This window comes from Lactuca saligna, chromosome 3 (assembly GCF_052625555.1).
Source record: "Lactuca saligna cultivar CGN05327 chromosome 3, ASM5262555v1, whole genome shotgun sequence".
Taxonomy (NCBI): domain Eukaryota; kingdom Viridiplantae; phylum Streptophyta; class Magnoliopsida; order Asterales; family Asteraceae; genus Lactuca; species Lactuca saligna.
In genome coordinates this window covers 134,319,121-134,334,034 of record NC_136419.1, presented here as the reverse complement: position 1 = coordinate 134,334,034, position 14,914 = coordinate 134,319,121, and positions in this window count along the sequence as shown.

The following is a 14,914-nucleotide window of genomic DNA, read 5'->3' as shown; positions in this document are numbered from 1 at the left end:
CGCTTGGCCAAGCTGGGACGTATTTGATGTGTTCAAATTGTAGTCTGTTGTCAGTCTTCGTAAATCGGAAATTGGGAAACAACACATACACAAAGAGAATGATTTAAATCCATGTCTCAAGTCTATACGATATCAAGAATGGAGGAATATATGATCCCTTATCTAAAGGACACCATTCTGATAAGATCAGAGTTGATAGAGGCTTTTGAAAGCTACGATTGCTAATCAGGATCTGAGGTTATATGCAGAATAGTTATTAGACTTATCCAAGTGGGAGACTATTAGATTAGTGTCTAAGTCCATAACTATTTTGGTATGTACTTGACCCGATTGTGCATGGTCCTTTTAGGTTTCCTTCACACTGGTGACTAGACAGGATGATTGTTGAGGAGAGAGGCTGGTTTATTGTTAAGAATAATAAATTAGGTTATAAATATGATTTGTTAATATATTATATGAATAATATATTAATTTGGAATCATATTATTAATTAGTATTTAATCAGAAATTAATTTAGAATTAATTTTGGGATTAAAGGAACTGACTGAAAGTGCAGGGGCTATTTTGTAATTATTTAATAGTTGAGGTTTTGGGCCATTGGATCACCTTTATTAAGCCTTGAATGAAAATCCTAGAAGGATCTAGGAGTTTGCATCCAAGGGCTTAAGAAAAGGAGTCCATGGACTTGCTTAGGCCCTAAGTTAAGGGATTAGGGTTTACACCTTGAAACCCTAGTTAGCATTAAGTATAAATAGCACCCTAAGGCACTAAGATTTCGTCCAAGGCTTGGGAATACTTAAAAGGGATGAAATCTAGGGTAAGATACCCTTCTCTCCTCTCTCCCATATTCATACTTTCACCTAGTGTGTTTGTGAGCCATTAGAGGTACTACACTTGTGGTACTTGCTTTCAAGAGCTAAGGAGATTCAAGGAACTAGTTGTTATTGCTATATAACAACAAAAGGTATGTATTCTATTCTTCTATGTGGATTTCAAAAATAGTACTAGCATGTCAGGTTTCTTTTTGTGCTCATAAAGCTGTATAACTAATAGTGAAAACATAGATCCAACTCTAGGGTTGCATGCACACATAGGATTGTTTGTATAAAACCCCTCAGCAACATGGCACCAAATTAAGCAAAACTCAATGTCCTAGTTCTAGTGATGAACATGAGAGAATGAGTCAAGTCCCATATGCTTCTGCTATAGGATCAATCATGTATGCCATGTGTCACACCTCCGAACCATCCGAAAAACAACGGCGGAAACGTCCGGTGGCGGTGATGTCATACGTAGTATCACAACAATCGTATCATAGCAATCAAAGTAAACACAATCATTACATTTCGTACGGTTACAAATTTTGTCACCCCAGGCGTGCCTACCTAACTGTAGCTAACAGTTCAGGTGTGAGATTGTCGGTTCCAAATAGATCCATCCACAAATTTCACGCTCTCCCTCCAGGAGACTCTGGTTATACTACCGGTGATGCTTTATTGGTACCCCGATGGGTGAAAACGAAGATAGTCTCACAATCTTGTACTAACTAGTTTACGTGCTGTTTGGTTGTTCTCGAGTTCGAAATTGTTTATAACGGTGAAGAGTATAAATAATTATACATCAAATAATTATTTAGCATGATACTCTAGTTTTGTATTCGTAGTAATGAATAAAATAAATTTGACATAGTTTATATATTTGACTTTGCATGAAATTGAATTTGTAGGACTGGTAAGGAAATCCCAAACTCTACCTATTATGGTTTGAATGGTTGTTACGTTCACGTAAGGTTTTGAAACTATGCAATTAAAAATTGAAAACATCCCTTATGCTCCGCATAATACAAAAGGGATAATTGTATCTAAACATTTGATAGAAAATCGTTGTAATTGCATCAGTTTGTAAGTTATGAAAACCTTTTATCTTTAGCTTGTATTCCCCCCTGAAAACATGACAAACTCGAAAAGTGTAGGGGTATGAACTCACAATTTATCGTAGGATCCAAATGATCGATTGGTTATGAGTGTCGCGTGTCAACCGATGATTTGTTCGTGTGTGGACCCTATTAACATATATCGCACATATATGTATTAGATTAAGTATTCCGTGACAAACCATGATGGGAAACCACCCTAAAGACTTGGAATCAGTAGAACTAAGTGTTTTATGTCCCATACTTATCGATCTTTGTAAGTTTAAGGCCAAATATGAGATTTAGAGTAGGTGTATGGCCATAAAAGTGAGTGTGCGGCCAGACTGTGTGTGCAGCTGCACAAAGGAGTGTGCGGCCATACAGAGTGTGTGTGCGGACGTACACAGGAGTGTGCGGCCGTATACTCCTTGTTTGAGCCCAAAATGTCGATTTTTGAGGTGTTTCAAGTTCCAAACCAAGTCTTAATTCGAATATAGGGGCCAAACTCTCACTTTGGAGGGTATTTGAGTGTGTGTGGCCACCTTATGAGTGTGTGAGGCCTAAATTTAAGTGTTTTACCTATACAGCAAGCTAAATGATGGAGTTATTCACGTTTTTGAGGTCCTTAGAGTGTTCTTGGATGAGACTTTTAGAGAGAGAAAGTAGAGAGAGAGAGAGAATAGTGTGCAGCCAATGAAGAAAAATAGAATGAAAGGGGGTCCTCTACTATATATAGAGTCGGGTGTGTGGCTAGGGGTGTGTGTACGGCTGGGTGTGCGGCTGGCTTGCCGCACACTCGGGTATGTGGCTGCACACACCTTCTTTGGTGTGATTGGCTCGATTTTGTGATACTACACACTCTTTAACCCTTCTTAAGACTCATATCTAGGCTATACTAAGCCTAAAGCACTCATATGGACCCACAATTTCGCTAAAAGATGATAAATTCGAGTGTAATATTGATATACGGATCAATTGTACAGGATAAAAGTTTCAGGTTGTCACACCATGACATGTACTCAACCTGATGTCTCATTTTCTCTAAGCATGGTGAGTCATTTTCAGGACAATCCAGATGACAGTCATTGAAAAGAAGTAAAGAACATTTTGAAATACTTAAGAAGAACAAAGGAATTTTTCTTGGTATATGGGGGTAAGGATGAGTTGAGAGTCACAACTTATATAGATACGAGTTTCCAAACTGATAGGGCCAACTCATGTTCGCATTCCGGATGTGTATTCTTGCTTAATGGAGGATCAGTCACTTGGAAGAGTTCGAAGAAGTCAACAGTGACAGACTCTACGTGTGACGAAGAGTATATAGTGGCTAATGAAGCTGCAAAAGAAGCTACATGGTTGAAGAATTTCATTGATGATCTTGGTGTCGTTCCGAGCATCAAGGATCCTTTAGAAATCTTCTGTGACAATGAGGGTGTAGTCGCACTGACGATAGAACCCAAGGACCATGGTAACTCTAGACATATACATAAGATATTCCACTATGTGAGGCATCGAGTCAAGGTTAAACACATTTTCCTGAATAAAGTATCATCATGGGAGAATCCAACAGATCTGTTCATGAAGCCATTATCAAGGATCAAGCATGCTAGTCATACTAGATCTATAGGCATTAGATTTGTTGATGATATGGTGTAATTCTTTGGTTGTTTAGTTTGATGATCTTTGAAACATTTATCAGTATGAATTGATGTTTATTTTGTTGAGACTTAATAAATTTCTAGTGATGCTATCATTTGTATTAATTTATTATTGTGTTTCACTTTTACATGTTTGGAACCTACTTCCTGATTAATTTACTCAAACCTCCATAGTCGGTGATACCCTTGGAAGTAAGTAGCGATTCAAGAATGTCACGAGTATTGGTTGATTGGCCATACTGATTGGGCATAGCATCGTGATTGCACCAAGATTCATGAGTACTTAATGGAGATTTAAGTATTGGAACAACCCGCACATAAAGATTACTTCATGGATATAGTCACAAGTAATCCTAAGATGATAATATATTTTGTTCTTCAAACTATGATATAGATGGGATTTTGATCTATGGTTCTGTTATATATTGGTGTACTCTAACACTATCCGTAACTGGTAGGAATAACATGTATATCCATGTATAATATGATGAAATAGATAGAAACTATGTAGTCAAAGTTTATTCGTCCCTTCTTCTTTAACAGGAGAAGCAATATCTATGGGTCCCTCGATGATTTGGTGTTGACATCATGAATACCTGGTTGCGTCTTAATTGAAATTAATGTTTTGAATTTAGTAGTCATATGCAGTTGTCACAAGTCTTTATCGGGAAACATAATATTGAATTCTGAGATTGATCATTATCTATGTCTCAAATTCATATATATATAATGAGGATGAAGGAATAGATGATTATTTACCTGAGGGCTGAAAACTGATTAGATCATAGTTTGGTAGATGCATTGGATGACATTCTCTCTGTTGATTATTAGAGAAGTATTTGACCACATATAGTTGATGACTTGTCCAAGTGGGAGACTATTGGAAAGTGTGTCCAAGGTCATCAATTATTGGTAATATTTCTAATAATAACAGGGTCCTCTTGGGTTGACCTCAAGACTCAAACTAAGTGGAATAATTAAAGGAGAAATTATTTTATTAATTATTATGGTTTAATAATTAATTAGAAACTAATTGGAAAATAATTTGCGAATTTATTAACACTTTAATTAATAGAAGGGTTGAATATCAATTAATCAATAGTTAGTTAATAAGGAATATTCCAGAACGCTAAGAAGAAAGGTGGTGGACGAAAATACCCTTTGGATAAGGGAAATTTCGTTCTTAGGGCTATCCTATCCCACATGTGCTTGAGGATAAAACCTTAGGAGATATCTAAGTCTATAAATAGGGCCTTAGGGATTTATTCCTCCTTGCTCATTCTTGGTTTGATTTTTCACCACTTCTTTCTCCCTCTTTTTGGAACAACTCTCCTTATAGTTCATTCCCTCCTAGTTATTTTTGATTCTACTCTTTTGAGTAGGAGTGTTCACTGGGCAGTACAATTCAGAGAGTAATAAAACTGTGAACCGTGATCATGGGCGGGTACCTTACATGCACTAACCGAATCCGAACCGAAATGATAGAAAACCCGAACCGAACCGAGCCAAACCGTGTAAAGACGGGAAATGACGGTTCGATTCGCGTACACCCACTAAATACAAAAAAAATAAAAATCAAGCAAAGTTATAAAGTCCACTTTTGTCACACCACCGAACCGTCAGGAAAACAACGGCGGAAACGTCCGGGGGCGACGACGTCATACGTAGTATCACAACAATTGTATCATAGCAATCAAAGTAAACACAACCATTACATTACAATATGAATATTTACATCTGTTTGAAAACATAGTTTGTATATAGCATTGTATAACAAAAGATAAAGACGAGACTCCTAAAATGCTCCGTCTTCTCCAAAAGCTGGCTAGGTACCTGTCTATCGTTGCCTTGAGAATACAAGCGGTTTTGAAAATGTATCAGCATCAAGCTGGTGAGTTCATAAGCAGCTTTTTGTATTGAAAACTACTCACTGAATTTGTCTAAACAGTTTCTTTCCATTATAATTAAATATATCGTTTGTATTGAAAAACCATTGTTACCGAGTTCTGAAATATGTATGCATGCTTACCAAGAAAATCCAATATTTTCTAACATGTTTGTTGGTTTCTGTATGAAAGGTACGTTCTGTTTGAAAAGCCTGGCTACCATCAGTTTGTAATGTATGATCTTTTTGAAACCCTGGTTACCACCAGTATGTGTAGTAGTTTTATTACTTCAAATAGAACTATAGATTTTGTCCCTGGAATACCCTCCAGTAAGTAGATAAGTAGTTTTATTAGTTAAAATAAAACTATAGAAGAAAAAAAATCCCGTAAACAATGATTCGTTTATACTTATTGTGAGTCGTATAACCATACTAATATGACTGATGACTTCCTTGACATTCTTCAGGCGTTGCATGATTCCAATATTTGTCACCCCAGGCGTGCCCGCCTAACTATAGCTAATAGTTTAGGTGTGGTATTGTCGGTCCCGAATAGATCTATTCACAAATTTCATGTTCTCCCTCCAAGAGACTTTCGTTATACTACTGGTGAGAATTTATTGGTACCCCGAGGGGCAAAACGAAGATAGTCTCACAATCCTGTATTAACTAGTTTACATGTTTGTTCGGTTGTTCTCGAGTTCGAAATCGTTTGGAACGGTGTAGAGTATAAATAATTATACATAAAATAATTATTCAGCATGATACTCTAGTTTTTGTATTCGTAGTAATGGATAAACTAAATCTGACATGGTTTATATGTTTGACTTTGCATGAAAGTTTGAGCTTGTAAGACTGGTAATGAAATCCCAAACTATACATATTATAGTTTGAATGGTTGTTACGTTCATGTATGGTTTTGAAAACTATGCAATTATGAATTGAAAACCTCCCTTATGCTCCGCATAATACAAAAGGGATAATTGTATCTAAACATTTGATAGAAAATCATTGTAATTGCATCAGTTTTTAAGTTATGAAAACATTTATGTTTAGCTTGTATTCCCCCCCCCCCCCCCTAAAAACATGAAAAACTCAGAAAAGTGTAGGGGTATGAACTCACAGTTTAACGTAGGATTTCAGTGTGCGATTGATATGAGTGCTGAGTGTAAACGGATGTTCTGAACGCAATTGGACCCTATTAGTCATATGGTAACACATATACGTATTATATTAGGGTATTTCATGACTAATCATGGTGGGAAACCATCCTAAGGTCTTGGAAATCTTTGTACTAAGTGTTCTAGGTTCCACACGTAGTGATCCTTGCAAGTTTAAGGCCAAATATGAGCATTAGAGTGGGTGTATGGCCATAAAAGCGAGTGTGCGGCCAGGGAGTGCAGCCAGACTTGTGTGTGCGGCCGTACACTCCTTATTTGTGTCCGAAATGTCGATTTTGAGGTGTTTTCGAGGTGTTCTTGTGCTAATACCAAGTGTGACATCCCCAATTTCACGGCCAGAAAAGACCGATTTGTTTATGCTTTGTTTTATAAAATAAGAGTAATCTTTTGATTAAAAGAGTTGCCGAATTTGCTCCCAAAATAAAATATGATAACCATTTATCAAAACATTTCTCGAAAAAAATGTATTTTCATTAATAATAAAACCTTGGGATGTCATGTTCGATACAGACCAAAAGCATAAACAATATAAAATAGACCTTACAATAGTTATTCAACTACTGATCTATAATCCAAAATCTCTCGTCAAGTCCACCAACTTATACATTTGTGCCATTACCTGTAATGAAAAGAAAACTGAGTGGGTCAGGCTTGGGAGCCTGGTGAGCATATAGGGTTTTCAACCCACAATAACATAATTATTATATGTAATCAGCAAACAATCAACCTAATTACCCATCCCCATTATCTCCTTAAGGTTTTACCCTAAGAACCAACTATCCTTCATTCATTTATTCGTAAGGAATTTGGCACGAATTCCATTGCTGCCAAAGCTTATTTATCAAGTACTAAATCCATAGTTATCTGGCACTAACTCCATAGTCACCAAGGTTCACTTAACAAGCGCTAACTCCATAGTCGCCAAGGCTTACTCAACAAGCGCTAACTCCATAGTCGCGAAAGTTTACTCAACGTGCGCTAACTCCATAGTCGCCAAGGTTTACTCAACGTGCGCTAACTCCATAGTCGCCAAGGTTTATACAATAGGCGCTAACTCCATAGTCACCAACTATTCCATCTACCTATGTTCTACCCAACAATTTTGTAGATATAAATACTTACACAGTTTAAATCATTTAACACCTGTATAAAACTCCAAATTTCCATGCCCATCTCAAATAGACAAATAACATATAAACACATAGCACATATTCTATAGCAAATACGTCATATTAGTGTGTTAGAAGAAAGTAACTACACACTCACACATATAAACAACAATAAACTCAATACACTCAAACCATACTTGTATTATTATCGTGTTTATGAAAGGTAGTATACACTCACTTGAGCAGAAGATGATCGGACAACACTACGACTTGCAAAAGTAGAAATCCTCAGCAGATCTGGAAGATCTCTACAAAAATCGAACTTCTCGCGGGCAGAGCTTCGGCTCGGAAACCGCACCTCTCGGGATCTTCAGAATCTCGGGACTTGCTTCGGGACTCGGGAATATTACTGGGGATTTGGGGTATTTCTGGCACGCAAAACGATGCAAAACGGGAGAGAGAATGGAGAAAAATAGCAAAGAAGTCGGCTGCCCTCGCATCCTATTTATAGGAGGCTGGAGCCTCGGAGTACGCGGGGCGTACTGGTCCGAAATCGTCACTGTGTTCGTCATCCGAAGTCCTCGAGTGCGAGTGTCGACATCTTCGCTATACGCGGGGCGTACTTCGGATCGGACCGCTGACTCCTCTTCGGATAATGCCGGGGTTTAATAATTAATTTTAATTATTAATTATTTAATAAACTTCGGAAATCCATATCTCCTTCATACGAACTCCGTTTTCGACGTTCTTTATATCCACGCGAAGGTGAGACCACGCTCTAGAACTTTCGTTTAGATTCCATCAGCTAATTTTGAATTTATTTTTATTATTTATTTTTAATAGGCTGGGACAAAAAATTTCGTTATAAATTCATAACTTCTTCGTTTGACGTCCGTTCTCGCCTAACTTTTTATCGCTTTGATACTAACAACGAGATCTTAGATTCTCGTTTGGATCGCTAATTCTAAATATCACTCTAACGTAAATTTACTTTTTACGTCATTCGGCGTTGTGCCGTTTCTGTCGCGAAACTTTAACAAGTCGTAACTTCTTCGTTATAACTCGGATTTTGGTGTTCTTTATATGCACGGAAACCTTGTAACATATACTACAACTTAGTTAGGATTATTCATCCTAAATAATCTTCTATCAAGAAGTCATTTTTGATGCTTATTGTCTCTAAATTGACTAGCCCTGATCTACGGGCGTTACAATTATCTCCCCCTTAGGATGATTACGTCCCGGAATCATCAACGAAATAGGATTTGTATACTGACTCCATAAGTTATCTCTCCATTCTAAGTAATAATCCTGATGCTCAACCCTGCATCTGCTCTTCGTACTACGTTGGAATTTAGATCGACATCTTTAAGTTACAAAATAAATCCTTATTGTGGACTCCTTCTTCTTCTAAGGATAAATACATTCATTTATCTATTGTAACTAACCGATGGGTCGTGCCCCGATGACCTCTCATCGCGGTCGGACTCAATTAATATGACCACTAGGGTCTGAATAACCATCATCCTACTAGTCATTACCGAAACAAGGGAAATGACAAACTTGAATAAAACGAAATCAATTACTAGCTTCTTGATAACCTTGTGACTTCCCCTGATCCAAGCGTGAGTCCTGTGCTTCCGGTAGTATAGATCTCTACTAACATTCACACCTACTCATACTCGTCCCAAGTATTGTCTCGCAGTTAACCAAGTCACCATACATAAATCATATAATCATTCAACACATCAGATAACAAAACCAGGGTTTATATTAAATCTTGAAACTATTACACAAAAGTTCAAGTTCACCCTATACTATGCCTCTAACAGGCTATGCTTCCTGATACAGACTTTATATATTAATATGAAGTCTTCATCTTTTAATCCTCCCATCCTTTTCTGCTTCGTTTAGGAACATGTTGAATGCCCTTGGCTGTGGAGGCGTGTTTTTCTGTGGACAGTCTTTAGAAATATGACCTTCTTCGTTACACCTATTGCACACCTTCTTGATAGGTGCGCACTTGTTGGCGTAGTGCCCTGTCTTCCCACATTTGTAGCAAGTCATCTCCTCGCTACATTTCCTGAAGTGTTTCTTCTTACACTTCTCACACCACTTAGCTTCATCTCTTCCCCCAGATTTCGAGAATTTACTTTCTTTGTCGATTATTGAAGATCCTTCACGCTTCCTTTTCTCTCTAACTTCAGCTCTTTCCAGACCCTTTTCTTTTATTTGGGTCTCAACATTCTTGGCTGCCCAGATGGCGGCTTTCAGAGTGGTTGCTTGTTTGACTATCGGACCAAAGTCCGCTGGTAATCTATTGGCAAACTTGTTGACCTTGGAAAGCTCAGTTGGAATTAGGTATGGAATAAGCTTCATCTTCTCCGTAAAGCTCGTAGCGTATTCAGTAACGCTCAATTTTCCTATCTTAAGATTCTGGAACTCATTGTTGATTTCCAGAAGATCTTGCTCAGAGCAGTATTGCAATTTCAGTTGCACCACGAATTCTTCCCAAGACATCTTGCTAGCTTCCCCCTTGGGCATCGAACCAGCCAGTAACTTCCACCAGCTCAATACTCCAGATTCTAACAGAGGGATTGCAAGAGCGGTCTTCTGTCTGTTGCTACACTCGCAACTTTCAAACATTGTCTCCATTTCGGAGATCCAGTCCATGACTTGCATCGGTGTCGGGCTCCCAGAAAGACATGGTGGTTTGGATGCCATGAAATCCTTGTACTTGCATCCACGTCCATCATTTCCTCTATCCTGGTTGTTTTGAAGAACTATTGGTGGGTTGGCTTGACCAACGGTCCCACTGTAGTTTCCTCCTTCAGACTGCCCTCCGTTTACTTCGGGCTCTTCAACTTGAATTGACAATTCCTCGCGATTCTGCCTGATCATACGTCTGGTTTCTTCCATCTGATTATTCAACATTGCTTGGATCATCACTTGAACTCCGGCCATTGTCATTGGTTCAGGCACTGCTGCTACAACAGGTATTTGTTCAATTACTGGTATTTGATTCCTATTTTCATCAGCATTTCCAACTCCACTCCTCGTTCTCACCATTTTTGATCTATACACCGAATAAGGTGAAATTAGATCCTTAGTCACGATAGATATTCAAATCATCCTTATCACTCCGAAACGTTTACATGTTAGTTCTAATATCGTAGACGCACACTTAGAATCCTAAACACATAAGGTTTCCAGATCCGGTCGGCAACAGACCATAGATCCGAACAATTAACATCATATATGGCAAACATATAACAATTAGCACCTAATAGCATTTTAGGCAATTTTCCTAAAATAAAATAGTGTCTGTGTCAATTTAGGTGTACTACCTAAAATATAATGGACACACTCAACTCACAATCATTTCTTAGCATTCTAAGTTTAAGTCTAGAAATAAATCCATATTCCTAGTTCGCTTAAACTAATGCTCTGATACCAACTGTGACATCCCCAATTTCACGGCCAGAAAAGACCGATTTGTTTATGCTTTGTTTTATAAAATAAGAGTAATCTTTTGATTAAAAGAGTTGCGGAATTTGCTCCCAAAATAAAATATGATAACCATTTATCAAAACATTTCTCGAAAAAAATGTATTTTCATTAATAATAAAACCTTGGGATGTCATGTTCGATACAGACCAAAAGCATAAACAATATAAAATAGACCTTACAATAGTTATTCAACTACTGATCTATAATCCAAAATCTCTCGTCAAGTCCACCAACTTATACCTTTGTGCCATTACCTGTAATGAAAAGAAAACTGAGTGCGTCAGGCTTGGGAGCCTGGTGAGCATATAGGGTTTTCAACCCACAATAACATAATTATTATATGTAATCAGCAAACAATCAACCCAATTACCCATCCCCATTATCTCCTTAAGGTTTTACCCTAAGAACCAACTATCCTTCATTCATTTATTCGTAAGGAATTTGGCACGAATTCCATTGCTGCCAAAGCTTATTTATCAAGTACTAAATCCATAGTTATCTAGCACTAACTCCATAGTCACCAAGGTTCACTTAACAAGCGCTAACTCCATAGTCGCCAAGGCTTACTCAACAAGCGCTAACTCCATAGTCGCCAAAGTTTACTCAACGTGCGCTAACTCCATAGTCTCCAAGGTTTACTCAATGTGCGCTAACTCCATAGTTGCCAAGGTTTATACAATAGGCGCTAACTCCATAGTCACCAACTATTCCATCTACCTATGTTCTACCCAACAATTTTGTAGATATAAATACTTACATAGTTTAAATCATTTAACACCTGTATAAAACTCCAAATTTCCATGCCCATCTCAAATAGACAAATAACATATAAACACATAGCACGTATTCCATAGCAAATACGTCATATTTGTGTGTTAGAAGAAAGTAACTACACACTCACACATATAAACAACAATAATCTTAATACACTCAAACCATACTTGTATTATTATCATGTTTATGAAAGGTAGTATACACTCACTTGATCAGAAGATGATCGGACAACACTACGACTTGAAAAAGTAGAAATCCTCAGTAGATCTGGAAGATCTCTACAAAAATCGAACTTCTCGCGGGCAGAGCTTCGGCTTGGAAACCGCACCTCTCGGGATCTTCGGGATCTCGGGACTTGCTTCGGGACTCGGGAATATTACCGGGGCTTTGGGATATTTCTGGCACGCAAAATGATGCAAAACGGGATAGAGAATTGAGAAAAATAGCAAAGAAGTCGGCTGCCCTCGCATCCTATTTATAGGAGGCTGGAGCCTCGGAGTACGCGGGGCGTACGCTAGTACGCGGGGCGTACTGGTCCGAAATCGTCACTGCGTTCATCATCCGAATTCCTCGAGTGTGAGTGTCGACATCTTCACTGTACGCGGGGCGTACTTCGGATCGGACCGCTGACTCCTCTTCAGATAATGTCGGGGTTTAATAATTAATTTTAATTATAAATTATTTAATAAACTTCGGAAATCCATATCTCCTTCATACGAACTCCGTTTTCGACGTTCTTTATATCCACGCGAAGGTGAGACTACGCTCTACAACTTTTGTTTAGATTCCGTCGGCTAATTTTGATTTATTTTTATTATTTATTTTTAATAGGCCGGGACAGAAAATTTCGTTATAAATTCATAACTTCTTTGTTTGACGTCCGTTCTCGCCTAACTTTTTATCGCTTTGATACTAACAACGAGATCTTCGATTCTCGTTTAGATCGCTAAGGCTAAAATCACTCTAACGTAAATTTACTTTTTACGTCATTCAGCGTTGTGTCGTTTCTATCGTGAAACTTTAACAAGTCGTAACTTCTTCGTTATAACTCGGATTTTGGCGTTCTTTTTATATGCACGGAAACCTTGTAACATATACTACATCTTAGTTAGGATTATTCATCCTAAATAATCTTCTATCAAAAAGTCATTTTTGATGCTTATTGTCTCTAAATTGACTAGCCCTGATCTACGGGCGTTACACCAAGTCCTATTACTAAATGAAGGCCAAAACTCCTCACTTTGGAGAGTTTAGTGTGTGTACGGCCACCTTATGAAGGTGTGAAGTCGTACACCTTCAAAGGATGAAGAACATGAAGAACACTATGAGTTTTAGGCTTAGATTCAATTGTCTTACCACTATAACAAGCTGAATGATGAAGTAGTTCACGTTTTTGAGGCCCTTAGAGTGTCCTTTGATGAAGTTTTTAGAGAGAGAAAGTAGTGAGAGATAGTAGAGTGCAGCCAAAAGAGGGAAAGAGTGAATGAAGGGGTCTCCTCCTACATATAGGGTCAGGTGTGAGGCTGGAGGGTGTGTTCGGCCGCACACACCTTCTTTGGTGTGTTTGGCCCGATTTTGCGATGCTACACACTTTCTAACCCTTCTTAAGACTCATATCTATGATATACTAAGCCTAAATCACTCATATGGACCCAAAATTCCTCTAAGAGATGATAAGTTCGAGATAAATATTGATAAGTTCGAGAAAAACTAATGGCCTAACATCCATCATGGTGATAACATGGTGAAATACTTGAACGATCTTGATCATCATACATGACTTCATAGCATACATGGCTCATCAGGGACCAGGATGGTCTATCTTGCGCCATGATGGCACAACAAGTGTATGGATGGCGCAACAGGCATCAAGTGTGGCCCAAGAAATTCTAGGTTGGAACATGATCACTACCTTGGCACAACAGGAACATGCAAGGCTCAACAAGGCCATGCTTGGCACAACAACATATTCCATGGCACAACAGGAACACCCCATGGCTCAATAGGGATAACCTATGACTCAAGGGATATACAACATGGTTCAAGAGGGAGGCTCATGGCGCAAGAAGGAATACCCTTGGTGCATCATCCCTCTTAGCCCAAAACTTCATCATCTAGTGCAACAAGTTCCTGATGGGTTTTGAGCATAACATATAATCCTATATGTGCATGCAACCCTAATTAAGATCTATGTTTTCTCTAATTGAACATACAATATAAACAACCAAGTGTAAACCCTAGATCTCTATAATATAATAGAAAATCACATGATAAGGGTAATCATACATACCTTTAGGATTGTTAATGTATACAATCTTGAATCCTTGCTTGAAAGACCTTTGGTAGAAAGCGTCACAAGTGTCATGCCTCTAATGGTTCACAAACAAACCCTAGCAACCAAGGAAAACTATATATATATATATATATATATATATATATATATATATATATATATATATATAGAGAGAGAGAGAGAGAGAGAGAGTGAAGAGGCTAAGATTTCATCCAAGGCACTTAGAAAGATGGCATAGATGAAATTCAACCCTAAGGAGGGTTTATATAGGTGTTAGGAAGGTATTGGATAAGACAAATATCTCCAAGATAACCCTAATCCCTTAACTTCATCCCTAAGGCATCCAATGCACCCTTAAAGCCCAAAGAAATCCTAAAGACACTCTAGATTTCGTCCCCCCCCCCCCCCCCCTCCACACACACACATCTTTAGGGAGGTTCTAAAATTGCCGAATGCTCAACTATTAAACATTGTCACCTTAAATCCCTGCACATTTAATTAATTCCTTTAACACCAAAATTAATACCAAATTAATTTCTTATTAAATATTAATTAAACAATATGATTTCTAATTAATATATTATTTCCATAA